The following is a 26,333-nucleotide window of genomic DNA, read 5'->3' as shown; positions in this document are numbered from 1 at the left end:
GAGGCAAGTGAAAGGACTGAGGACTGCCTGCCCCCTGAAAAAGGGGAGACAGCAGGCTAAGGCACAGCTGGAGGGGTGTGTCCAAAAGAGGATGCTGTGGTCTGGGAGCAACGTGGGTCCAGATGGTGGAGGAAGTGGAAATAATGGTGAATGAGACACTGCTAGTAAAAGGTGCCCTGGTGGTTCAAGAGAGCTAATTGCCAATGTGACCAGCAGGAGGTGCTGCAGTGGTGAGTTGGCACCATTACATTTGCCTATACTGGAAATTATTACAATGTAAGACTTGAACTAAGTTTACCAAAAGGTTCACCAAGGCATATGACTTCTTAGTGAGCCAACGCTGAGTTCTGATTAACCCCTAAGTAGGCAAAACTTGGCAACTTAGAGATTCAGGTATGTTCAAATAGTTTTTTTCACACTTTCAAAATGGAAGAAAATGTGAAAAATAAACAAAATCATAAAAGGCAAAAACAAAAATAGATTAAAAAAATTCTTAAAGTGTTATAGTAACAGATTTTTTTAAATAAGATTTTTAAAATACAGTTTGTCTTTAAGTAGCAAGTATTTTAATTCAAATATTGCTAGAAAAAATGCAGGAAAGTAGAAAAGAAGATAAATGATCGAGAAGAGAAAAACTGTTTCTCTACATAGAATGTTTTCCAACATTTACAACAAGCTTGGAAAACTCTTTAATGTCAATAGAGAAATAAGAAGTAGAAAAAACAGGCCAATAGAGGAAAAACAGAGAGGAACAGTAAAGGAAATAAAAGATGACCAGTCGGAAGTAAAATATCAGTACTGAGGATTGTTTCCCCAATGCATTTTCCCCTATAGCCATATTCAGTTAAACACCTGTCTTATGTGACATGTTTTGCAAATACAGCAGCAGCAGCACACAAGAGTTTGCTTCGGTCATGGCCATCAGCAGCCACACTGTTTTGTATATTGAAAGGAAAAACGGATTAGGAATATTTAGAGAGGGAGAGGCTTGGGGTAGAAGGGAGGGAGTGCACAGATAAAAGACAAGGGCGTTCCTCTGCAGCAGTTCCGCTGTAAGATCAATCTGAGTGAGGTCAGAGTCCTCCATTTGTGATACCAGTTTGCTACAATGAAATTGAATGTAGTGTCCAAATAAAATGACTATAGGCAGTGGCAAGTTAAAATCAGAAAATTGAGGCTACACTTCTACAAGAAGTTTCTGAATTACTGTTCTTTATACATTACACAATGCTGGCCCATAGCTCAGAAAACCACTACTGTCACCTGCAGAACACTACCCACTTCCTTGTAAAAATGTGGACCTAAAAACATACATCTTATCTGGTCTTCAAAGGGAAGGTTGGATTTAAGGTTTAATCCAGGAGACGACCAAATAATAAACTGTATTAAACTCTATTTGCCTTAGAAAATGAAGGAGTGAGGGCATCTTACAATGATCTGAACTATGGTTCTGTGGACTATAAGTGTGTCAAAACTGATGCTTAGTAATATGGGACATTTTGTGCAAAATGAGGGCAATATCTATAGTATTTTTATTAATATCATATGCACTGCAGTTCACCTGTTTGATATTATCCTGCCTGACTGCAAGGAATTAAATCAAAGGAGGCTGTTTGGGAGAAGCAAAGGCAGACACAGGGTACTCTCATAGAAAATACCAAGGATCCTTGAAGAAACAACAGGAACACTATTAATTAAGGAATGCCCACTTGGCTGGAAACAGCTAGGCTAGCAAGATTTATTCTTCCAAGGCCCAAACCTAGAATCAAAGGGAACTAAAACCTCAGAGTCCTTGGCCTACGCAGGAAGTGGGGTTGAGCAGGAGCAGGTGGAAATGAATATCTGACAGACAGATAGATAGCTCCTGCAACAGTCTCTGTATCTGTCACTCCCAGTCCAGGAGTTTGTCTCCCCTGTGCCAGGAGCAAGGGTTCTGGGCTGAGTAGACTTTAAGCAAAACTTGCAAGGGAAAAAAAGTTAGGTAAGAATCAGGTTGATAGGCCTATTGTTATTTTATCCCTTTAGTCTGCTTGCTGTGTATCTCTGAGTGAATAACTAATGTGTTGTTTTGAAGAAGCTGCTTTTAAGTCACGTTAAATAGCTGCTGGTCACAACCCCTTCAGGAAGAGTTTACAAGTGCTAAACACCTGTTGTGCTGAACTTGTTGTGTTAACCTGGCTGAGAAACAAGGGGCTGCCACCCAGAGATCCAGCTCAGAGTAGTTGGACCAAAAGGTTGCACTTGAGAGAGGTGAAACAAGAAAAGCTTTTCACTTGAAGGGTGCACTGGAGTGGGACTAACTGCATTGTATCTCATCCTGTAAATTGTGACTAAACTAAAGTAAAGGATCAGTGAACTAGTCTAGATAAAATAGGAATGAAACTCTTAAAGTCCAAAAATATGAGTTAGCTTTTTGTTTATATGTTTATGCACCTCAGCACTTCCAAGTTTCAATGCAAGCAGAAAATATTTTGATTATGATGAAACAGACATTTCCTGTATTTCAACCTCTCAGAAACCAGATAGCAATGGAAATTTTGTCAGACAACCTGCCTATGTAAGATTTCCAAACCAAAAGCTTCGAAATACAAAATTTGGAGGAGTTTCAATCCAATATCTGACATTTACAGTAAACTACAAAACAGGAAAAACCAAACCTCAGATCCAAACACTCCCAAATGCTGAACAAGCTCAAATCCAGGCCTGCATTTTGTAGGTTTGGCCCATCTTTAAAATAACCCAAACCAATACAGCAGATCTGGAAGGCTTCATACTCTGGTGGTGTTACAAATCAAACTTGAACTTTGTGGCTTGGGCCCATTGCTTATAAGTTTGGCTAGGCATTTGAACTGACTAAATGATTGTTTTGAGGTCAGTTCTCCTCTCCCTTTCACACGCCTTTCGTTGATGTTTCTGAACTAGCAGAGCCTGTGAGATATGATCCACATAACAGTGCTCGTAACCACCACTTTTTCTGTAATCTCCCCTGCTTTTATTATGTACGTGTCTTAAATTAGGTTTGTTCCAGATTATTAACCTATGACAAAAGACTGCAGAGTTAAGATATCACTGATACAGAGAACAAAGGAAAAGAAAGGGTATGAAAATTGCAATGACAAGGTTGCCTTGGTAGTTTGCGATGTACAAAATCAAATAGAATATCTGAAAAATATGTCTGGATAACACAAGTAGGGTGCTATGAGCAAGCCACTTTGATGGAGCCCATCAAAACAGGATTTAAGAGATGCTCAAGAGGCCTTATTTAGCGCCCAACTGTCCAACAGTACTATCTACTATTTATACAGTAACGCAGGTGTGCATGGTGCTCTGCAGACAAACTATATCAACTCTGCTACAAAGAGCTATATTCCTAGACTACTACAATTCTAAAACAGACAAAATAAATATTAAGCCACACTGGCATTTGCTCAGATTTTATCTACAGTACAAATAACCAGAAGTAGTTATGTGACATTTAAATCACAACCTGATCTTGTATGTTGGACAGGATCAAACCATGTTTTAATGGTGTTCCACAATCATCCCACGGCTCAGGTAAAGTACTAAAAGCATTTTACAGTCCATAGTGAAAGCAGTTCAAATCTCATCATTCTACAACTTTAGCAAAATGAAGAGGATTGAAATTAGATTTTGCGGATGGTTTTTGTACCTACTGTTGGTAGGGTTGGGACCACCTCAAAAGCAAAAATTCAGTGGAAGCTCAGGTTTGAACAGAAACATCGCCTTCTGTGGGTAGAGTTTTATTTCAGGGTCTGTGGTTTACTCAAAGTTGACACTAACTTGGCAAAAGCGTCTAGCTGCATTTCCTTCTATGTAGTTTAACTTTAAAACCCTCACACAAAACCATACAGGGCAGTGCCCAGGTTCTCCTAAAAGCTCCCTGCCCAAGCTTCTGGTCAGCACAGCTCCATCTATCCATCCATCCATTTAGCCTTCCTTCCTTATGCTGAGCCTACATAGGCTCAGATGTTTCTAATTACCACCCAGCTGGTAGTGCCTCTGAACCCTGGCTGGGAATTAACCCCAAGCCTTTGTCTACCTCAGTGGGACCTCCTGCTAGGGATGCCATGGGTGGTGGGATGCATCACAACTTTGAGATTCCCTCTAGGGGGGTACTAAAACACCAGTACACCCTGTCCCAGCTACTGAGTTCCAATATATCAAAGTTCACACAGTATATCATTGCATGTTACTATAGGATACATTTATGTAATGTTGCGGAATTACTGCACCATAGTGGGAACATGGTAGGAAGTGGAAAGACAAAACAAAACAAAAAAACAAAAAATCAACCAGCTGTCGTGCAAACAGAATATAATACTACAATGTTTGCTTTTGCAAGAGTCTGGAACAGAATCTTTTGTGTGGGTCAATCCAAATTAAAAAAAAATCTTAAAGAAGAAAAATGTAAATGTGAGAGTCTGGGTTGTTTATTTTAAAGTTTTTGTTTGGAAACATAATATTGCAATGCACTTACTAGCTGCTGTGATTATCAAACAGACCCTGACAATTAACAGAGAGACTGTGAAAATGAAAGATGATAGAAAAATGGAAGTGAATCACAGCTCTGCCATAGGAGAAGACAGATTTTTTTCTGAAGAAAGATGGACTAGAATGGATAGTATTCCAATACAGTACATATTAATGAAATGTATTAGCAATGTTACTACTATCCCACATGGCTAATCAGTAATCACATTTGACAAAACACACCCCCAAACCACCCCCCTTACAGCTTTATGAGACACTGTCTTGACATCACGCTTTTGTGCAGTGCCCAGTACAATGAGATTCTGGTTCCTGATTGGGGTACCTAGGCAGTACTGCAATACAAATGATGATAAAGCCAAAGCAAACAGGCCTTTTGCAGGAGATCTGCCCATAGTCACTCTTACGTTGCTGTGTCCTTCCCCTAGGCCACCCCTATATTTTAGCCAGTGGATCTAAGTAGTACTTGCATCCACACAGTGCTGGAAAAGAATTACCACTCTGTAGTGCTTCATGATACACAAGATTTGCAGACTCTGCTATACCTCTCTGGGGGTCTCCTCTTTGGGGCAGCAGAACTGCCCTGATTCCACACATATGGACCTTGTGGCCAAGACTTTCAGAAATGGATGCCTAAAGTAGGTTCCTTACTCCATATATAAGCACAATTTTCAAAAGTGCTGAGCACTCAGCAACTTCCACTGAACTGAGGTTGCTTATTTAAACAGTTACGTATGAACTTAGGAGATTGACTTTAGGCACCTGTTTTTAAAGCCTTGGCCTGCAGGCTCAGGGTTGTACATTGTTTTGGACCTATGTGTATTTTATTCTGTTGTCAAAAATTGTATTATATGTCCCATTAACAGACATTTCTCTGTAAAACCTAGCTTCAATTTTTCAGGTGTTTTAAACTCTGTAGACTGGTCACAAGATCTCTTTCCTCTTCTTGATCAGATAAATATACAGCAAAATTTTCAGTGAATGATAAGCTGAAAATGATTTCTGAGGTTAACCAACACTCCCCCTTGTTTCACTCTTTCCAGAGATTAAGAGAAAGGAAAGTACTGCATTTCAGTACTAGGGAACGTGATTAGCCAATGGTGCTAAACAGACATTCTGTGATCTTGGAATGTCATGATACAGCTATGATTTTACACTAGAGATACTGTCTTAAGGGACGTTTGCCTTTCAAGGTACTGACAAAAACTGAGTGCTTATGCAGGAGACCTCCACCAGCACAGTCACTCTGATTCGTCACCATGTCCTTCCCCCAGACCCATCCCCACACATTACCCTGTGGATCTATGTAGTATCTGCATCCACACAGTGGTGGAAAAGAACAACCACTCTGTAATGCTTCATGATACACAAGACCTGCAGACTCCATCTACTATACCTCTTTGAGATGATCTTATAATAAAGGAAACGAAAGAGAGAAACTGGAACTCCAATAAACAAGTGTGCCACCATCTCCTATGTACTTATATTTTCAAACCTAGAGGAAATATCAGTATAGGGTTAGGTAGGGCCAAATACTGCAGTTGCAACTCAAGTCACAAAGTTAGGAAGTTTGACACTGATGGTTAACGTGTTTCTTACAAGTGGACATGACCATCCAACACAGAGGCAATAAATGGACGGTTTACTGATTTACTAGAATTACCCTCAACGTATAGCCTCCCCGAAAGATCATTAAACCACAGTGCATAATGATGTAAACAACCAGCATCAAGTACCTTGCCAGCCAAAACCCATGAACAGCTGGGGGAGCCATTTCTGGCAGTGGTGCAAAGAGCCATGCCCTTGTAAATATGCACTCTCCAAAGAGGCTTAATGTGGATGAGCTCAGATTAAGACAGAGTATACTGGCCTATCTTGAGTATTTCATCCCCACACAACAGTTGATTTTATGTTCTTCACTTCATTACAACACATAGCAGTTTTCGCTGTGGTCTTGTTCATGCAATAGATGAAGTCAGAGACTGCTATTGTTTGATACATTTAATCCTATTAAATTTGACGACATCCTACTTGTGTTGTTTTTTTAAAAAAAATAACCCACAATCATCTGCAATTCTCTAGTTAGTGTCAGATAAATTGGGAGTCCATATGATGGAGGAAAGCCCACACTGTTTGCATATGAGCTGAAGGCCAACAATTTTTTTCCAGTTGTGCTAATCATTGCACTTCTCCTCTCCCCCTTGAGGTTGAAAATTTCAAAACCCCAATGATTAATTACAATTAGAGAATCCAAACACCCTTTGGTGGATTGCTGAACATTGCAGTTTGCCCTTATTCTATAATACAGCAAACTATCACCATGGTTTCTAAGCACCCCAAACTTTGGAAAAGTTCACCAGGACTTATACTTTATACCTCAGGTCCACTGCTAGTATAAAAGAACACAGAGAAACCATGCATATCTTTCTCTCCCTCTGAAACACCTCTTGCTTGAACTGATAAAGGAATTAATATAATGATAAAGCTGATAATTAAGTACCTCTTTACATAATATTATTCAGGATCCGGTTATGCTTAGGTGTGAAATATATATGCCTTGCCTTAATTTTTTCTTAATAGTATCTAATTTTTGCATATTTCATACTGTAGGAAAACAAAGAATGGAACTGAATCATTTAAATGTGTGTGTGCATTCATTTTTTTTAAACACTCACCAAGTCCATATTGTAACTGTATTTTATAAAGTGATGCATCCGTTTATAAACAATAGCACTTGTAGATATGTGATTAGGTTTATGAAATCTCGTACATTTCAGTATAAACTGATCACTGCAGTGGTAAAGATTTTCTCCTCCCCCTCCATGTACAGCACTGCAAAATTATCCAGTGGCTTTTTGAGGAATTTTTGGCTTCCTCTTAAGTATCAGGAATTGATCTCTCCCACAGACAGGATACTTACTTTAGGGGGTCAAATGATCCAGACTTGATGGACCAAATGATCTGATCTGGAATGGCAAATCTTATGAGTCTATATTTTATATTAAGGTAGAAAAATGCCAGAGAAATAAACAATGTGCAATCTATACAAAACAGCTCAATGGCCTCAATTGCTAGTATCAGTTCATCAGATAGTTTGGCACCTAGAGTCAAATAATGATTTTTTGAGTATTGTGAATGTTAGCATGATGTATTTCATAGATATAAATTACTTCTTACCCCCCTTAAGCCTGCATAAAACAGCTCTTGTACCACCTCAAGCAAGCCTAGAGATAAAGGAGAAAAGAAGAATAAAACAAGAAAAGCAACTTCTTCCATCTCTTTGTACAAACAGCTCAGATAACTTACTGCATTACAAAGGGTTTGGTCATTGATCATCTTTAGGATTTTGTAGCTGAATAATTGCTCTATGTTTCAGAAATGAGGCACTTCCAATGGCAAACACTAGTTCACTGATGTTGTGAAAGTGTCTACATCAGCTACATATATACTGTAATATCTGAAGCTATTTTTTTTATTTGCACCTGCATTGGATGAATAATCTCTGGTTTCTTGTTGATGAGTATTTTTCCTGACTAAATTGTACTGCTGACTATTCATTCTCCCCTGAAATTGGACTAAAAAGGGTCTGTAAATGGCAGATAGTACAGGAGAAGCTATTAAAAAATCTGGCATTTGCCAGCCATTAACATGGTTACCATAGATATTTTCTACTTTAAGTGTAAAGGAAAACCATGGCAGTCTCAGAATACCAACACGTGGTAGTGCTGACAAATGTTGATCACTGTCATAATAGCTATTATTCACAGAATGTTTTACAGATTCAGAGACCAGTATAAACAGTAATAATTTCTCTGCGCCTTGGTAGGGTAGGCAAGTATTTTAGAGATGGGGAAACTGAGGCTGAAAGTTAAAGTGACTTGCCCAAAGACAGTTTGCAAATCAGTGGCTGATCCAGGATTAGAACTCAGGAGGTGCTTTCCTGCCAAACTCGTGTTCTGTCATCCACAGCTGCCTCTTTTGGTAAGCAGTTATTAAGTTTCTTAAACGTGAAGGGTCTGACGACATGCCACAAACAGGAGGACAGAACGATGTTGATGGTTTTAAAGGCATACTTCTTTTGAATATTGTTTGAACAAATCCACTCAACATTCACACTAAGGTACTTTTTAACATAAGCAAAACAGGAGATTCTTATTACAGGCAGGAGCATTCATTGCTTTGTACAAGCAGGAGACAGAGCTCAGTCACTTCTCTGAAATAGCATCAGCCTGGAAGGAAGGAAGGCAGGCTCTGAAAGGAGTTGCTGCTTCTTTAACTTCAGAGGAGCCAAGACCTTGATAGGAAGGAAGGACAAAGCTAAGACTGCTGAGGAAAGAAAAGAATTGAAAACAATTAGTGTGTTGATGTCAGCTTAAAGAGGGTCACTGCAAGATCAGCCTTCCCTGCATCTGTTCTTTAATTAAAAAGAGAAAGATGGCAGTGTCCACTACTCATCACTATGGTAACATTTAAATATACAACTTGGTCTGGCTATCCACTCACTATGGAGTGAGATTAGCTGAGCTGCAGAACAGGTAAAAGTTCAAGAGAAGGTTGATGAAACTTGTCAAGAGTACAGTAATGTGTGACAAACATAGTCTCTATTGAATAAGTCACAAAGGGAGTTTTAAACCAAATCAAATTCGACAGTATGTGTGCGTTGTGTACTGTGTACAAAGTAAACCAGAAATAATGACAGGAACATGCCAAGGATGAAAACAACAAACGCCATGTCAGGAGAAGGGTGAATCAAGAGGAGAAGAAGAGATTAAAAATGTTGTCAACAGATTTCCATTGTGCTCATATACCAGTTGTACTCAGCTGTCTCTTGCCTTTGTCCATTAGTACTCTCGGAGCTGCACCTGCACTGATTGCTTATAATCTTTATCGCTGACTTAAATGGCTATGAAAAATATTTTTCAAAATCATTTTCCACTTGTTCTAATAATAGTTATTATATTATCCCCCTAGTTAATGGTAGTTTTTCCCTCCCCTATCCTCCATGAGTTTTCTGTTTCCTCTCGAAATACTTTTTTGCATTGTCAACACCGCCAAGAGAATGGAACGCAAAGAGCGATGTAGGTATTTTTTTCTTTTGCTTTAAGTAAGTATCTGTTAGATTGTACTTTTTTTCCCAATTACAGCAATAAAACTTTATACTATGCACATGATAGCAGACCCAAATAATACAGGAACAGAGCAGTTAGAGATGGAAAAGGTCTATTTTTAAGCCCTCTCACATCATGCAAGGACAGGATGATGTCGTCCTACAAATGAGCCCATGTCAGATATTATGCAATACTATTAAAAAGTTGTGGACATGTTATTCCCTGAAAACAACTTCTGAATGGTACAAGCTTCCCCCCTGCCCTCAATCTCAGAGTTGTAGGTATTCAATCCAATCATGCAGTCTTTATGCCCCCAAAACTCCCACTGTCTTCAATAACAGGAGTTTTGATAAACAAGGAATACAGAATCAAGCCCATTATATGAAAACCTAATACGGACCCTCATTTGTGCTCTAGGAATTGTTTTGGGGGAAGTCCCATGTCCTGTGTTATACAGGAGGTCAGACTAGATCAGTGGTTCTCAACCAGGGGCACATATACCTTGAGGTTATGCTGAGGTCTTCCAGGGGGTATCAACTCATCTAGATATTTGCCTAGTCTTACAACAGGCTACATAGAAAGCACTAGCGAAGTCAGTACAAACTAAAATTTCATACAACTTGTTTATACTGTTTTATACGCCATACACTGAAATGTAAGAACAATATTTATATTCCAATTGATTTATTTTATAATTATATGGTAAAAATGAGAAAGTCAGCAATTTTTTAGTAAGAGTGCACTGTGACACTTTTGTATTTTTATGTGTGATTTTTCTAAGCAAAAAAATTGTGGGTACACAAGACAAATCAGACTCCTGAAAGGGGTACAGTAGTCTGAAAAGGTTCAGAGCTGCTGGACTAGATGTTCACAATGGTCTTTTCTGGTCTTAGAATCTATGAACTTGTACCCGGCCTCTCTCATCTTAGATCTTTCTTAGCTCTCCTAGCCATTTCTCTCTGCTCCTCTAGTGACCTCTCAGATCGAATCCCTGACTAATTCACCTTTCTTAGCTGTGGCTATTGTAACACATGCAATCATCAGAATAAATCTTTTATCTTTAAGGCTGCATGTGTCATATGGTGTGTCTGAGCCACCTGATCTTCAAAATAAAAGTCTGATACATCAGAACTGGAAACAACATCATTTAGTCTAACATACTCATTTTGCACAAAAGGCTGCACTAACCATAAACCATTGCTTTCTGCTTTCACATTCAGAAACATCACCCAATATTATTAATGCAATAACAATTGCGCCACATTGGCAGAGATTTGCCAAAAGAGCCTACTGGAGTTAGGTACCCAGTTCCCATTGAAATAGTTGGATCCCTTATTCCCCTAGGCTCCTTTGAAAATGCCAGCCATTGTGTATAGAGATACCCAGTAGAAAAAAGTTTCTTTAAGTAAAAGTCAAGTTGTGTATTAAGAGACATTTGGGCTACAAAACCAAGAGAGAAATTCTAGCCACACTGAAGTAAAAATGGCAAAACATACACTGATTTCAGTAGGGCCAGAATTTCACCTTAAGGGTCAGATCATCCCCTCTGTTTCTACAAGTGCAGCAGAAGGAAATCCAGTGATTTAAGAGTTTTGTGGTGTGTGATGAAGAAGAGAAGCCTCCTCTCTGTGGCATAGACCCTGCTCCCTGGCATTGTATTGGAATCCCTCCATTGAAGTTTCACGGGGAGCTGACTCTTGTGTAGTTTAGGGGAGAGGAAAGAGCAAAAGGAAACCAGCTGCTCTGGCAGCTTTGTCCCCAACATCACCTCAAGCACGTCCATCCCTGTAAACATGGCTTGAAGCTAACTGTGCAGTCAATTACAGCACAACCTCTGGAAGAGTTCCACTGTCAGGAGGGAGCAGGTATAGAAAAGCAGCAAAAAAGAGTCTTCCCCTGCAGACTGCTCTGCCTTTGCTGTTCTTGGACTTCCCTTCTTGTAGAGACCAGGAATCTGCATGGTTCAGAATACTTTGCTTCTTGTAATCCATGAGACTAAAAGACTTTGACCATTCAGGACTTCTAAAAACATATGAATGCACAGAATATATTTTTCTTTTTTAAGCAGCAGGAGGTTTATGTTTATATAGTTATCCTGTACAGCCTCATCTGGTACGTTCTACATTTGAGCAAGAGTTTGTGGTAGAGATGCACCTCAACCCTTTGCCCCTCACCTCCCAGATATAGGGTATTCAAAATCCAAACCTGGAGCTGAATCCAACTTTTGAAAATGGCTCATGTCTTTAAAATGGGACCAGCTGGAGATTTTGTAACTCACATCTCAATTCTTCAGTTTGGACTGCCTCCAGTTCATGATGTTCCTCCATTAACTAGTGGGACATAATATTGAGCAGATGACATATCACAAAGCCATCTCATGTATATTTTTAACTAATTTATTCTTCATTTCTCCTGTGTTGAATGACTACATTACGCAGAGGCTCAGTAACCCCTTTTAGTTTAGCAGAGGGCAGCAGCTACATTTGAACAGTATTTTAGCCCAATTAGTCCATTAGTCTCCAACGGAGACCAGTGGAGAATGGAGACCAATGGAACAACAGTTCCCCAGCATCCCTTTTAACTATCAGACTTCTGATTCAGCTGATATCATTTGGCAGCTTTTGTGATTGAATCCCTCACGGCCAGTTTGTACTTTCCAGGAGTTCCACTAAGTAGACATTTGCAAGGGAAAAGTTGGTACTAAATTGCACTGCTTCATACTGTTATTTTGCTGTAGGAGCTTGAGAAGTGTCCAAGGAGTTTGACCTCCACTCTTTTCCAGCCTCTACTAAATGGCTTAGTCTCTGAAAGTTAGTTGCTATCTCATAGGGACTTTTTCTTTTTTAAACTTTAAAATAGGTTTTCTCTAAGATAGCCTGCAGTAGAACAGAGACCAGGCGGTTATGCGAGAGTAAGAGCATTAGTATAATTATAATTCTTAGCTCTTTATTTAATCACTTTTCATCAGTACATCTCAAAAAGCTTGTCAAAGGAAGTAAGTTTCATTATCCTCACTTTACAGGAGGAAACAGAGAAGTGAAGTGACTTGCTCATGACCAGCCAGCAGCTGAGCAGCAGACCTGAGAAGAGAAACCAGGCCTCTTGCATCCCAGTCCCATGCGCTATTCACTATGTTGCAGTAGTGCTGATGATGCAAGAAGTATTTTAAGAGGATGTAGGATACTCGCAGAGACTAGGAAGAGGGAAAAACTGTAAATAAAGGAATAATATTATAATTATTTTGAGGATGAAGATGAAGAAAGTGAGGGAGCTATGCTTAGTAAATATGAGTGCCCAATCCAAATGAACACAACACTATTTAGTATTTTGGTAGTCCCTAACACCCAAGACTCTCAAAAATACAGTAATAATAGTATTGTCTGTTTATGTAGAGCACTATCCAAAGCCCACTGAAGTCAGTGGAAAGACTACCATCGACTTCAGTGGGCTTTCAGGTCTGTAATGTCCTTCATTCAAATGGATACCAAAGCACTTTACAGACGATGAACCCTGTCCCAGTATAGGGCAACTGCACCTGTATTTCTCCTCTGTAGTCTATCAAACACACCTACTCTAGGTTCCCAGCTCTCCGCTATCACCTTTCTTGTCCAGATACCTGCCTCTCTCCCCTCCTGACTGGGGTTTTTCCCAGCTGCACAGTTCCCTGCATACACTGTGACATTCCCAGCACTCCAGACTACCTAAAGAGGCCAACATCTGCACTTTGCTTCCTCTCCAAAGGCTTATGAATAGCATAACTGCCGGCAGTTATAAGTTACCACGCAGCTCTTTCTAAGCACATTCTCTCTCAAGGTGAAAGCATATTAAAAATAAAAGAACTCCTCACAAACATGCTAATAAGGTTTACTAGAGATCACCCTCCCACCTCCAATTCCAACAATGGCTGTGGTAGGAGTCCTTCAGATCCCACAAAGGGGTTTTCCCTATGGTAAGAGAGTTATGAACTTGTCAGCTCAGAACAAGCATAACCATGAATAGTTCAATCTTTCCTTTATACAGCTGGGGCCTTTGATCTTCAGATGCTGGGAACAGGTAATCAACAGACTATGGTCACCTCCTCAGAGACTAGCTTCTATGGGCTGGGTTTCTCCTTAACCGGGGGTGGAAATTTGCATTCACCTCCCCTTAAGAGGTTACATACAATCCTGGCCCACAATAATACAAAAACATTCTTTCAATACAATGGACCCCAAAGCTACTTAAACTTAATTCAATAAGGTCACCCAAGGCCATAGCAGGAAATTGCTCTCTGTCTGTCACAGACCCAATCCTGCAAACCAGTGCGCACCATTCATTCCTATTTAACAAGATCCAGCCTTCTACGTATATAGGAATCTCTCTCCAATCACTGAAATGCAGCTGCAAGTTTGTTTAATACTCTGAAATTGCCCTAAATTCTACCACTACTTCTTAGAGGGCTGTTATTGCTTTTTGTGTTCTTCTATGGGAAGTTAGATGAACAGATTTTTAATGAGTGGTCATATATGAAAGAATAATTTTTTACAAGAAGAATGAATTTGAAATTGATGATCATGCTTTATATATAAATACAGAACCTTCTCCATTTGAAATATTCCACTTTGCAAATATATAGAATAAATTTAGCACCAGTGAAATACAGAAACCAATCCTCATAAGGGAGAGGAAATTTTAGTCCAAAAAACCCTAAGGAAAATAACTTCTTTTAAGAAAAGTGTCATGCCACCTAATAGCCATGCAGAAAAGGCAGGACCTTGGTTTATAAATCTGATCCAAAAGAGAGAGAACACAGTAAACTGCATGGTATTCAATTCATCGGCTTCCAAAGGGAAAAAAGTTGAATCAATACTGCCAGGGTTTGAACATGTGATTTCAGGAAGTGTGTGGCTTCATAATTATGATTTTATTAAGTTTTTATTGTACTGTTGTTCGGCACCCCAAACACTTACATAAAGGGGCAGTTTATAAATAAAATTGTTATTAATTATTTGGTATTCCCAAGTTGGATACACAAGACCTCCAAGGCCCTATTCAACATATGAAATTCTTTCCACAACTTCCTGACATTGTCTAACAGCACAAGAGGAGGAGGAAAGTATTCAGCCCTTGTCTTGCATTGGAATGAAAATGGTAGGCGATTTCTGAATGTCTGATTTTAAAAAAAACAATAACATTTAAACAGCTTCTGATTATCAGCCATAAAATGCAAGTGCATAGGATTTAAGTCTGAAGTTCTGCAACATCGAGTTTCCTTTGATTTCAGTGACAGTTACATGCATTGAAAAGACTACTTGAGAAGGAAATTTTTTAAAGACCTGACCCAAAAACTCTAAGTCAATGAAAAAACCCAGTAAGCATGATGGGCATTAAATTAGAGCCTATATTATACATGATATTTCTGTCTTAAAAGTAGCAATATTTTATACTTCTATATCATTAAACCCAAAGAATCCCAAAGCATTTTGTAGATTTTATATAATGGTGTACAAGGGTCATTTCAAATACACACTGAAATGAGATAGCTTTTTACCAGTGTGCCACTCCATGATGACAGGAAGAGAAGAACACTATCTCTTTGCAGGGAGCAGAATGAAGGCATACAGAATATAAACTTAAAAATAATATAGAATATAAATTTTAAAAAGAACCATCAAAACTAGTGACCTGCCTCTTGCTAAAAGTGCCACAAGATCTTTAATGACTATAAGTAGACAGGGACATCTCATCTGCATATAGTTTAAACTATACCATATTTCTGTTGTTTAATCCTAAAATTTTCATTTGCTCTATTGGTAGCATCTGCCAGAAATATGAGTTATACAAGAGCTATTCTCGGTGTCCTCTGTGATCATGTGGAAAGTAATAGTTTTTTTTAAGTGCGAGTTATTTAATACATTAAGCATATTTTAGATATTTAATACCACAAAGGGTCCTTATCTTACACTCTTTGCACCACTCCAATGTCTCCCACATATCAGGCACACCTTTCCTGCTTATCCAAAGTGAAAGCTCATGTCAATTTTGCTGAAGTCATTTGAACATTAGCTGGAGACGAAACAATCCAATCTAAATGCTTCAATAGGCATGGGCAAGTAAGCCACAAAGTTCTACCAGCTCCTTCTGAGCACTTTGCCGGCCATGGCAGCACAGTAACATGTACGAACTTTACATTCTTCAGTGTTTAAAAATTAAAGTACGTAAAGAGAAACACTGGTTGAAGACCACTAGTTCTTATGGCCATCCTGCCAGTCAGTAGCAGCCAGTGAATTTGATTGAAGTCTGTACACGCAGTGTAATATTTAAAATACATTTTTATATCTCCATCTAGATCTCAAATGCATTTAACATGAATGCTGAAATGAGATTTGACCCTGTAGAGACTACATAGGTACTCATGATAAGCAGAGAGACAGTAACCATATCCAAACAATAGATTGAATGAGGTGCAGACAAGTGCATTGGGTGTAGGCAGTGAACAAGCATATGCCTGTACACATGAAGGCACACGAACCACTATATCAATAAGGTTTTTAAAATCAGATTAATTTCCACACAATTAACAAGGCTGTTGAAAGATCTGTTTTACAGCTGCTGCTGCTGCTGCCGGGAGATGATGACAACTAAGGAAATGAAAATCAAAGGAGGAAACAATTACAACCATGCTCACTGAAACTATTTACTTCTTTTAATAAGAATCAGCAACAAGTAATTGAAAGAATATATTTTATCGTTGATTAAGATAATATTTAATTTATGTCTTGGTTTTAAAAAGACTTCAAATGATCAGTTAAATGCTTTCATGCCAAAGCAAGCTGAGAGCTCCATGTGCTCCACTCGTGATGTCACAGCACTGGGATTCTAAAGGAGAAGCTTTATTGGAGGCGGGTATGGGGAGAGCGTGATGTAGCATAGGAGGCAGGCAGGGTAAATTTAAAGAACAGCTTGGTAGGGGAGCAGATGGAAGAATACATTCAAATGATTTATCTTTATACAATTAAAATGTCTAGAATATTAGCATCAGCAGGTTTGAGTTTTCTATAATGATGGTCCCGGAAATTCTCTTTAACGAGCCAATGCCAACTAGCGTTGCCAACCAAAATGTAAATTTGTGGGAGCCAGGAAGGGCTTGATTTGTGTCCTTGAGTAGAAACATTTCCATTGGTTTTTTTTTAGGTCAATATAAATGTTGTAACCCCAGGCCAGTGGTTCTATCACTGGGGGTTGGGACCCCTCATGGAGTCACGAGGTTATTACATGGGGGGTTGCAAGCTGTCAACCTTCACCTCAACCCCACTTTGCCTCCAGCATTTACAATGGTGTTAAATATATTTAAAAGTGTTTTTAATTTATAAGGGGGGGTCACACTCAGAGGCTTGCTATGTGAAAGGGGTCACCAGTACAAAAGTTTGAGAACCACTGCCCTACTAGGCAGCTCTAAACCCTATCATTGTAACAGCTGGAAACTGAAAATGAATAGAAATGAAGTAACTTATCAGTCTAATTTCATGGCCCAAGATGAGTGAAATGAAACGGATAACCAAATAAGCTCATTGCCTTGTATGTACTATATGTGCCTTTGCATATCTTCAAAAATGTTCTTTGAAAGATCTCAGGAGAATTTTGTGACTAGAATCTGGCCTCAATATTTTTCATCCTTCTTCTGAAGAATGAAACAAAAGTAGCAGTAGTCAAATGTAAATAAGGTATTACAAATCTTTCAGTTTTGATAACCCGAAAGTAATGTTTGTAACCATGTTTAAATTATGTATTTCAACATGACTTAGTATTTCTAAAAGACAAAAACAAAGTTTCATCACAAAACCAGTGAGAAAGCTGAGCTTTGAAGAGGGGCAGGGGAATCTAGAGAACACCAGAGGGAAGGGTAGAAAGCATTATTAAAGGGTTAACATAGCTAGGATTAAGGAAGTTTATGACAACTGGTTTCAAAAGAACTGATCTGTAGTAACACAATCATATTCTATACTTTTGATGAGACACTCACAAATGATTTGCAAGAGGTGCTTTTGAATTATACCAGTGCTTTTTGGCAATAAAATGTCTTTTTAGGGCTTTCATTTATATGTGCCCTGAGCTGAAAACATCTTTTCTAGGAAATAAGCAAAACCAGGTGAAGGTATTTTAAAGGGAATTAAGCAAAGATTGTTTTTAAAAAATTAAAAGTTCAGGAAATTTTAAAAAATCAAATGTTATATATGTTGTAACACAAAATGTGGGCCGGATCCTGAGCTTTTATAAATCAGCATAGCTACTCAGCGACTTCAGTGGAGCTATGCAACTTATACCAGCTCAGGATCTGGCCTCTATTTTCCACACACCCCACCCCAAACAAACAAACAAAACCACAACAATCGCAATAAGTCATCAATATTTTGAACTGCAGTTTTATTTTATTTTTTTAAATCGGCTACTCTGAAAGTGTAAAGTTGCCTGATTTAAATTACAGATAAAAATCCACTCATTCTTCTAACCTTTTGACAAACAAATATTGTTTGATTGATAGCTGATGAAATGTACAGAGATTTCTTCTCGATTAACTTATTCACTGGGTAATTATAAAATCATTAGATCCCACCACTCACCTTAAGGTAATAGGCCAGATTCTCTGATCTGTGAAGGTTTCTTTCACCACATAAATAAGGTAAAACTGGTCCTAAGCTAGCTGCAGATACCCCAAGAAGAATCCCCCTTGCACACAGAACTGCCAGCAAAAGGACATCCTGCACCAACTTCCCCACCGATGCCAGAGTAAAGAGAAGGAAGTGGGGTGTCAGGGAAGAGGGCATGAGTAAGATGGGGAAGGGGCCTGGTGGAGTGGAGTTGTGTTGCACCTGATCCCCAACTTTCGTAAGTTAGGGCAACTGCAACTTGTTCCAGTGTTGTATGCAGTGTTGTGGCAGCTGTGTCGGTCCTGGGATATCAGAGAGACAAGATGGGTCAGGTAATATCTTCTATTGGTCAGAGAGAGAAGCTTTTGAGCTTACACAGAGCTCTTCTCCTACCAGTGTTGAGCAGCTATGAATCAGGCAGCCACAACCTGTGACTGCCTCTCTTTCATTGCAGCTGAATGGAGCTTGGAGAGAATGTTGAATCAAGGCCAATATTGGATCCTTACAGGGTCCAATCCTACTCCCACTGAAATAATTTAGCACCTCTCCTCACCGCTGCCATATCTGTGGAAAATGGTGCATTTTCAGGGGCTTTCCCCCCCTCTATTTGTCTGGCAAACACAGAGCACCTTACCCAAAGCCCATTGAAGTTAACAGAAAAACTCCAATTGATTTCAGTGTATTTGGATCAGGCCTGAAGTTGTCATCCTGATAGCAGTCTTCTTCTTTGGACAACTGATCCCTTCTGAACATCTTCTCCAGCTGATTAACATTCAGCTCATCTCTCTGAATCCAAATGGACAGTAACGCAGAGGGTAGGCCTCCATGTCTGTCACGGAGGTTGCGGATACCAAGACTTCCTGTGACCTGGGTGACTTCTGCAGCGGCCAGTGTGGCTGACTCCCAGGCTGCCCAAGTAACTGACCCCAGGGCCAGCTACTCAGGCAGCCCAGGGGCAGCCACACCAGCTGCTGCTGGATCAGCTCTGCAGCCAGCTGCATTGGTTGCTGCTCTGGCGGCTCCTAGCAGCTGGCTCCAGCCACTGCCTGATCAGCGGTCATAGGGAGGCCGGAGCAGTGGCTGGCCCCTCAAGATTCCCTGGACAGCAGGCCCCAGGGCTCCCCCACTGAGCAGCCCCCCTGTCCCCCTCCCCAGATTCAATCAGGGGTATTTATGGTATAAGTCATGGACAGATCACGGGCCCATGATTTTTTGTTTCCTGCCTGTGACCTGTCCATGACTTTTAGTAAAAATACCTGATTAACTGGTAGCCTTACTCATAAGCACCACCGTGGATGGAGAAATCATCCCTACAAGAAGTATGTATACATGATTGCCTAATATTTAAACTGGAAGTACTGTCCATGCCTTCAAACCCTATGAAGGATATTTTCTGCTGAAGAAAGAACTCATACTGGTAACTCCCAACATCTTTCCTATCTACTTGATGACTAGGAAAACCATCAGGCTCAATGCAGTAAACTAATATGCTCAAGTACATGAGGTTAATCCAACTTCAAAGTAAAGATTCAAGTGGGAATTGTATAAGGGCAATAATAATCCATTAACAATAAGGATTTAAGAATTCAAGTTAGCAAATGGCAGATCTATACCTAAAATGCTGTATTGGCACGGCTGCACCAATGCAACTGCATCACTGTAGTGCTTCAGTGAAGATACCTTCACGAGAGGCGGTAGCTATGTGGATGGGAGACGCTCTCCTGTCGACATAGTGCTAATCTATACTAGGTTTCGGTCAGTATTACGTCGCTCCAGGATGTGGATTCTTCACACCCTGGAGCAACATAGTTATACCCAGGGCCGGCTCTAGGCACCAGCAAACCAAGCACATGCTTGAGGCAGCACATTTTCAGGGTGCCATTCTGGCCATCTTTTTTTTTTTGGGTGGCAAAAGCCTAGAGCCAGCCCTGGCAGCAGCAGCGCATCGTGCACGGGGGGCACGCTGGGGCCACTGTGGTTGGTGCCATGGGGGAACAGCGCCCGCTCCTTGTGGCTGGACCAGGCAGGCTCCGAACGAGGGACACTCGGGCTGGGGGCCAGCTCCTCAGCCCCCTGCCAGGGCGGTCCCCCGGCTCTGCCCTCCCGGGTCCCAGCCAGTCCTGGAGGCAGGAGTCCTGGCTGGAGGGACCCTGGGCTGAGACGTGGCCCGGGAGCCCCACTGCTTATCCCAACCTTGCCAGTGCCGGACCGGCTGGAGGCAAGAGGGGAGCAGACAGAGTCAGCACTGGTGTGGGAGAGCCCAGCGCCGGAGCAGCAGAGGGTGCGGGTGGGAGGAGAGAGAGCCCAGGGCTGGGGCGGTAGGGGATGTGGGTGTGGGAGGGCAGTGGTGGGGGGGGGTGAGATCCCAGGCTGGGGTGCAGGGCAGCCAAAATTTTTTTGCTTGGGGCGGCAAAAAACCTAGAGCTGGCCCTGGTTATACCGATGTAAATCTTTAGCGTAGACCTGGCCAAAGACAAGTACCTTTAGATATCTATTCAATGACTGAGAAACGAGCAATTGGGTGATAAATACCAGAAAATATTTTGAATAAATGACTTATTTGGGGATAAACAAGGAAAGAGATGGGGTCAAAACAAGCCCCCAGACCCAAACATCTCCTAACTCTGGGAAACCCCAAGAATTCAATTTTGCAGTTGAAGTCAATCTGTATATAAATGTAGAATATTATATAGCCACAGTGTAGTCAATGTGGACACAACCGAATATCAGAGTTTAACTGAACCTACTGTTGCTCCTCTCTGTTTGTGACTGCTCTGCTTTCTGGCATCATCCGGATGTATAAACCCAGTCAAGAATGTTTAATGTGTGAGCAAGAATATAGTGTGAACAGAGTATACAAAGACTAGAAGTCCCATTTCCAATGTGGCCCAGTGGATAGAACTCAGGAGAACTGGGTTCTATTTTTTGGCTGTCACTGGCCTGCTGGGTGACCACTGGGCAAGTCATTTCCTCTCTCTGTGCCACCATCTTCCTATATATAAAATGGGGCTAATGATGTAAATCACTTGGAGATCTACTGATTAAAAGTGCTAGAGAAGAGCTAAGTATTAATTATTATTTTCATTCCAAAGTGCAAGTTTATCTTGTAATTTTCAGTGTACACACACTGGTCAACCAATTGTCTTCCTGCCCGCTTTGTATAGTCTCTCAGCCTAATGAGCCATCTTACACAAGTGGCTTGATCCAGCACTCCTTATGCTCCTGAACTCCCACTGATGTTCTGTTTGATGATTAAGTCAATGGGAGTTCTGGGTATACCCAGCGGAGCACTTGCTGAGTCAGAGGCCAAGACACCATTCTAAAAGCACAGACCTCAGCAGGAATGCTCACGTTTAAACTCAGTAATGTGATTTTAAAGTCTGATATCTCATGAACAAACAAGCTAAAAGAAAACGGCTATGCACCACTGAATAACTGGGATTTCCAGCTTTTTAGTGGTAAATCATGAAAGCTTTTAGTTCTAAATTTCAAAAGCTATCACCCGGTCACTGATCACTCAAAAAGGGCAAGGAACAGGACAGCACGAGTCACTTATCCAACAGGCCAAGATCCCAAATATACTTGGCTGGTCGACCCATGAGTACACACAGAATAAAGTTCCTATATGATCACTAAGGCCTTGTCTCCCTGAGAAACTTGCACTAAATTGTTTTATAAACTGATTTAGCTAAATCAGTACACCCCTCCTGTGAAAATGCTCTTTTTTTATATGAGTTCCCTCTTTCAATTTAGCTTACGTCTATTATCAACTTCAGATAAATCAATAGTGGGCACCTTTAAGTCAATTAAAAAGGTCTGCAAAAGGAAATTGCATCAATTTTATTAAATCAACTTCTAAGCCAATTTAGCTCAGTCAGTACAATTTTTTCACGCAGACATAGTGAGTGCATTAGATTTCTACCAGCCTGTTAGCATAAGACATAAATGAAGAAAAACGAAGCTTCCACTCATTGCACCATAAGAAACGTTGCCCCAGGAAAGAAACTGTGCCCCATGGAACATGTCGGTATACACCAGTGCTTTTGTTGGGTCAAGACAATCAAGTGAGGTAATTAGTAGTTAGATACTGGGTGTTCTTCCTTTAAGAAAGTGGTTCATTCTGTACGTTTCATTCCTGAGAGAGAATTTGTAACTATCAGAAACAAACAAGGAAGAGTGAAGAAATGAATGTGAAAGATTTTTAACAATTTTGTTTGAATCCAGGATAATTGTTTTATAAATTGTGGAATGAGAGGATATATTAAGTGGTGTGTGGCCCAGAAGTGAGAAATTCAAGACTATCTCCCACATTTAGGACGATAAAGAGGAGATGACTATGGTGTGAAATCAGGGGGAATGAGGAACTGGCTTCCCCTTTTAATAGCAGCATCAATTAAACCCAGGGGAGGCGGGTGCAGTTTACTAGTTAATTAGTCCAGGGATGTGGTCCTTTCATGTGTAATTCAGAACAGGAACACCTGGTGTGCGGCACTTCAAAGCACGGGAGAGGAAAAAAGCCAAACAATGCAGGATAAGTCACAAAAGAAAGCAACAGCACAAGAACAAAAACTGTTTATATCTGACCTTCACCCTGCTGTAAATAAAGGGAGAAGATAGGGCCCCCTCCTCCCAATCCCGGAGAACAAACAGCTCAGGGCTCGCTGGGGGAGTTCGGAAAAAAAAGGCATGGTGGTAACTAATTGTTTTACAACCTAATTAAAAGGAAAAGAGAGAGCAAGATACAGATAGGGGTATAATGATTATAATCACGTTCTGATATGTAGCACCAAAAGACAGAAGGAGGAAATGCTATCTGAGCAATGCTTCAGGGCTCTCAAAAATGCTGCCCTTTGCTTAGGGATGGGTGGAATAGGTTTGGATATAATCAAATTATAGATGGGACATTCCTTAAGGTTTTTGATCAGGATCAAGATCCAGTTTGAGCTAGAAAAGATCCAGGATTTTGGTTTGGTCCCACCTTTAAATAAGTACACACCAAACCTGGACTGAATATTAATGGCTGATCCATTAAATTCTTGATAGCCTTTAACTGTTTTCTTACAATATTATGTCTCACTGCACTTCCTGACTCCCATTGGAACTGGAAGCAACAGCACTGTAATAATTAACTAATTAAGACTCACTTACTGGTGTGCGAGGCAGGTATTGTCACCTATTTTACAGAGAAGGGGAAACTGATATGGAGATAAAGTGATTTTCAAAAGTCACAACATGAAGCAGTGGTAGAAGCAGGTTTAGAAACCAGGGGTTCCTAGTTCCCAGTCCTGTGGCCAACTCTTTAAACCATACTGCCTCTCAAGTGGCAAAATAGCACAAAGGAGTGCTTTGAAGTACAGAGAATATCTGAATGGCAGCCAGTAGTACTGCAAATCTCACATAAAGGAGATTGGCCTGAAATGTTGTGAGAACAATTTTGCTAACTCAAGAAGTTGGATAATTCAGATAACTTTCAAATAAAAATCCAATTTTTTGAGTGCTTACTTGAACCAAACCACTGAATATTTTATTCACCAATTACTAATTATGAGGGTCATCTACCACAGAGATGGAGGATACTCTTGTTGTTAAACCTGGGATTGAAGTTAAGAGATCAAACCTCTATTTCTAGCTCTGCTACTAGCTTTCTGTGTTCCCTAGAGTAAATCACTTAACCTCTAAGCGCTTCCATTTGCCATCTGTAAAATAGGACATGAATGTTGGGAGGCTTACTTCATTAATGTTTGGTGGATGCTTCGCTATCATCAGATGGAAGATGCTACTGAAGAAACATTGTGAAATTTAAGTAGCAACCTCAAATGGAGCTGTTATGAGACCTCCATATTTAATTCAACACTGATTTGTTTCTGTTCCCCAAATAATGTAAATAAAAACAAAAATTCCCACCACTAGGATCCATCTGGCCAACTTGTATTTGTGAGTTAAGATTCTGAGCAAGAAAGTGATTAACATCTGAAAACATTCTTGACAAATTTGCTATATAGCATCATGTCTACATAGGAATGGCTCAAGAACTGTGGGATCGATGGATTAGCATTTGGGCTGGGAGGACATGGGAGAAGGAGGAAGGCACATATAGGAATCCAATGGAGAAGTCCACCCACACGCCCAAAAAGTTAATGGCTGTAAGGAAAGTTTATCATCAAAATGAATATGTTGGCTGAAAGGTGTGTCAAAATACCTTCCAAAATGGTTTAGGTGCTTGAGGAGAATTAAAAGTAAGACAACAGCTATGGATTAGTTGATGTGTTCAGCAACTCAGCCTTTGTCTATTTCTTGCTCACACATATCCATGGCAGAAATGAACTCCTCTTAACTATGCTTGCTGTTAGGGATATGGTGGGATTATCTAGTATTTACTTTGCAGAACGCTTGGAAACTTCTAGATTTCCCTCCTCCCTTCCCTAGCAGGAAAGGAAGATATGACATACCATGGTACAATCTAGGCTAATGAGCAGATGTATCGCTCTTGCCCTGTAACCTTGGGTGCCTTATGATGCCTTACTGAAGGACCCTGGGCCCTAGCTGGGCCACTTCCATCATGCAAGCATGTGAAACTTGGGTTACACTCTGGTTCTCACAAGCCTGGGTTATTCTGAAGGGTGATGCCACCACACTCCCAGCCTTAGATGTCCACCCCAGAAATGAGTGTCTTGTAGTGCCTAGCCCTCTCCTGAACAATAAAAGTTTATTATATAAAGTCCATTATTTCTTTAATAGAAAAAATATGCACACAACTTACCGTCCCAAATGGAGTTTTCCAAACACTTCCATTTAAATATACTGGATTACATAAAACAATAAAAAGTTTATTAATTACAAAGAGAGAGATTTTAAGTGAGTACAAACAATGAGGCATACAATTCAGAAATGGTTACAAAAAAATTAAGATAAAATGCAATTGTCTAATTTAATGAACTATGTTAAATTCAAAGCAAAGTATTCTCACCACGTTTTCAGCAGTCTTACTGATCAAGCTTTTAGGTCAGGATCCTTTCTCCAGTCTAATGTCTGCTTACTTTGTTGCTTCATGTGCAGTGAATTTATGGGCAGACTCTGTGTGTGTGTGTGTGTGTGTGTGTCTGTGTGTCTGTCTGTCTGTCTGGGGGTGCCATGGCCTTCATTTTTATAGTTTCAGTCCCTCTCTTGAAAAAAACATTCCAGTGGGGTACCAGGAAACAAAAAGTTTACAGGGAAGGATGTTCCCTGCTGCTTTTTTCCCCACCTGTTTTTTACTTTTACTGAAAGCTTTCAGCACACTGGGGGATAAGTTGTCCTGAAAACCTGTGTTTTAGAGGCAATGAGATGCAATCTGAGCTGATGGCGATTTTAATTGAGACAGCTCTTTTACAAAATTTCTGAAGACCCTGTGATGAGGTACATTTCCCACCTTTGCTTCAAAGCACATTCTACATTTGCTGCATAGGGCCAAAATTGGCACAGGGTTTATCCCCCATCCTTGAAAGGGGTCTATTCTTGAGGTATGTTCAGCCCATATAATTTCTTCCTTGAGAATCACTCTCACTTTCATTATATCTAGGGTGCAGTTAATAGGTCTCACCTGCCACAGTGAGACAGTGGGAATCGATGAGCAATACACTACTGGGTTCCAGCACTTGCAGAAAGGATGAGTCACAGCAGAAGGAGCCAACCTCCCTATTATATCTCCTTATAAAACACGCATCACAGAAATAGAGTAGACCAGATTCTATAACACTGCTCTACAGCCAAAATGCTTCTGAAATAAATGTAGTCCAACTTTACTAATTCTGGGTCACTGAGAACGAAAATGATGCTTAAAATTGTTGATTGGCTCTAGTTTTCAAGATATGCTATTGGGTCAGTATATACGACCCATGACTTGGGAATGGCGGAGGATAAGTGAGTTATAAAGGGAAGGGATCTCAATTTAAACCAGAAATGACTAAAATACATCTTTGACTGGATCTATGAATAAATCTATGACTGGGTTTGGACAGTACTTGCTTTTTAGGCAAAACAATGAATGATGCAATCTGAAGCTGGTATTGCATCATACATGATATGACTTGCATCACGTTATTCCTAGATG

General features: G+C 40.2%; 1 protein-coding gene across 5 annotated transcripts in view; it reads right to left on the bottom strand.

The window, feature by feature from the left end:
* Window positions 1-26,333, bottom strand: part of SOX5 (SRY-box transcription factor 5) — an 857,385-nt gene that overhangs the window by 489,481 nt on the left and 341,571 nt on the right. The window contains exon 1 of one of the 5 annotated variants that reach the window (XM_050968493.1): window positions 7,687-7,700. The exons of the other annotated variants lie outside the window; for them this stretch is intronic. The gene's annotated coding sequence lies outside the window, so the exon portion shown is untranslated. Of the gene's footprint in view, window positions 1-7,686; window positions 7,701-26,333 lie in introns of those variants that run through there. 5 annotated transcript variants of the gene reach the window in all.

The sequence above is a fragment of the Gopherus flavomarginatus genome, chromosome 1 (genome assembly GCF_025201925.1).
Source record: "Gopherus flavomarginatus isolate rGopFla2 chromosome 1, rGopFla2.mat.asm, whole genome shotgun sequence".
Taxonomy (NCBI): Eukaryota; Metazoa; Chordata; order Testudines; family Testudinidae; genus Gopherus; species Gopherus flavomarginatus.
The sequence above is the reverse complement of the archived record's forward strand: the minus strand, read 5'-3'. Positions and strand labels throughout refer to the sequence as shown.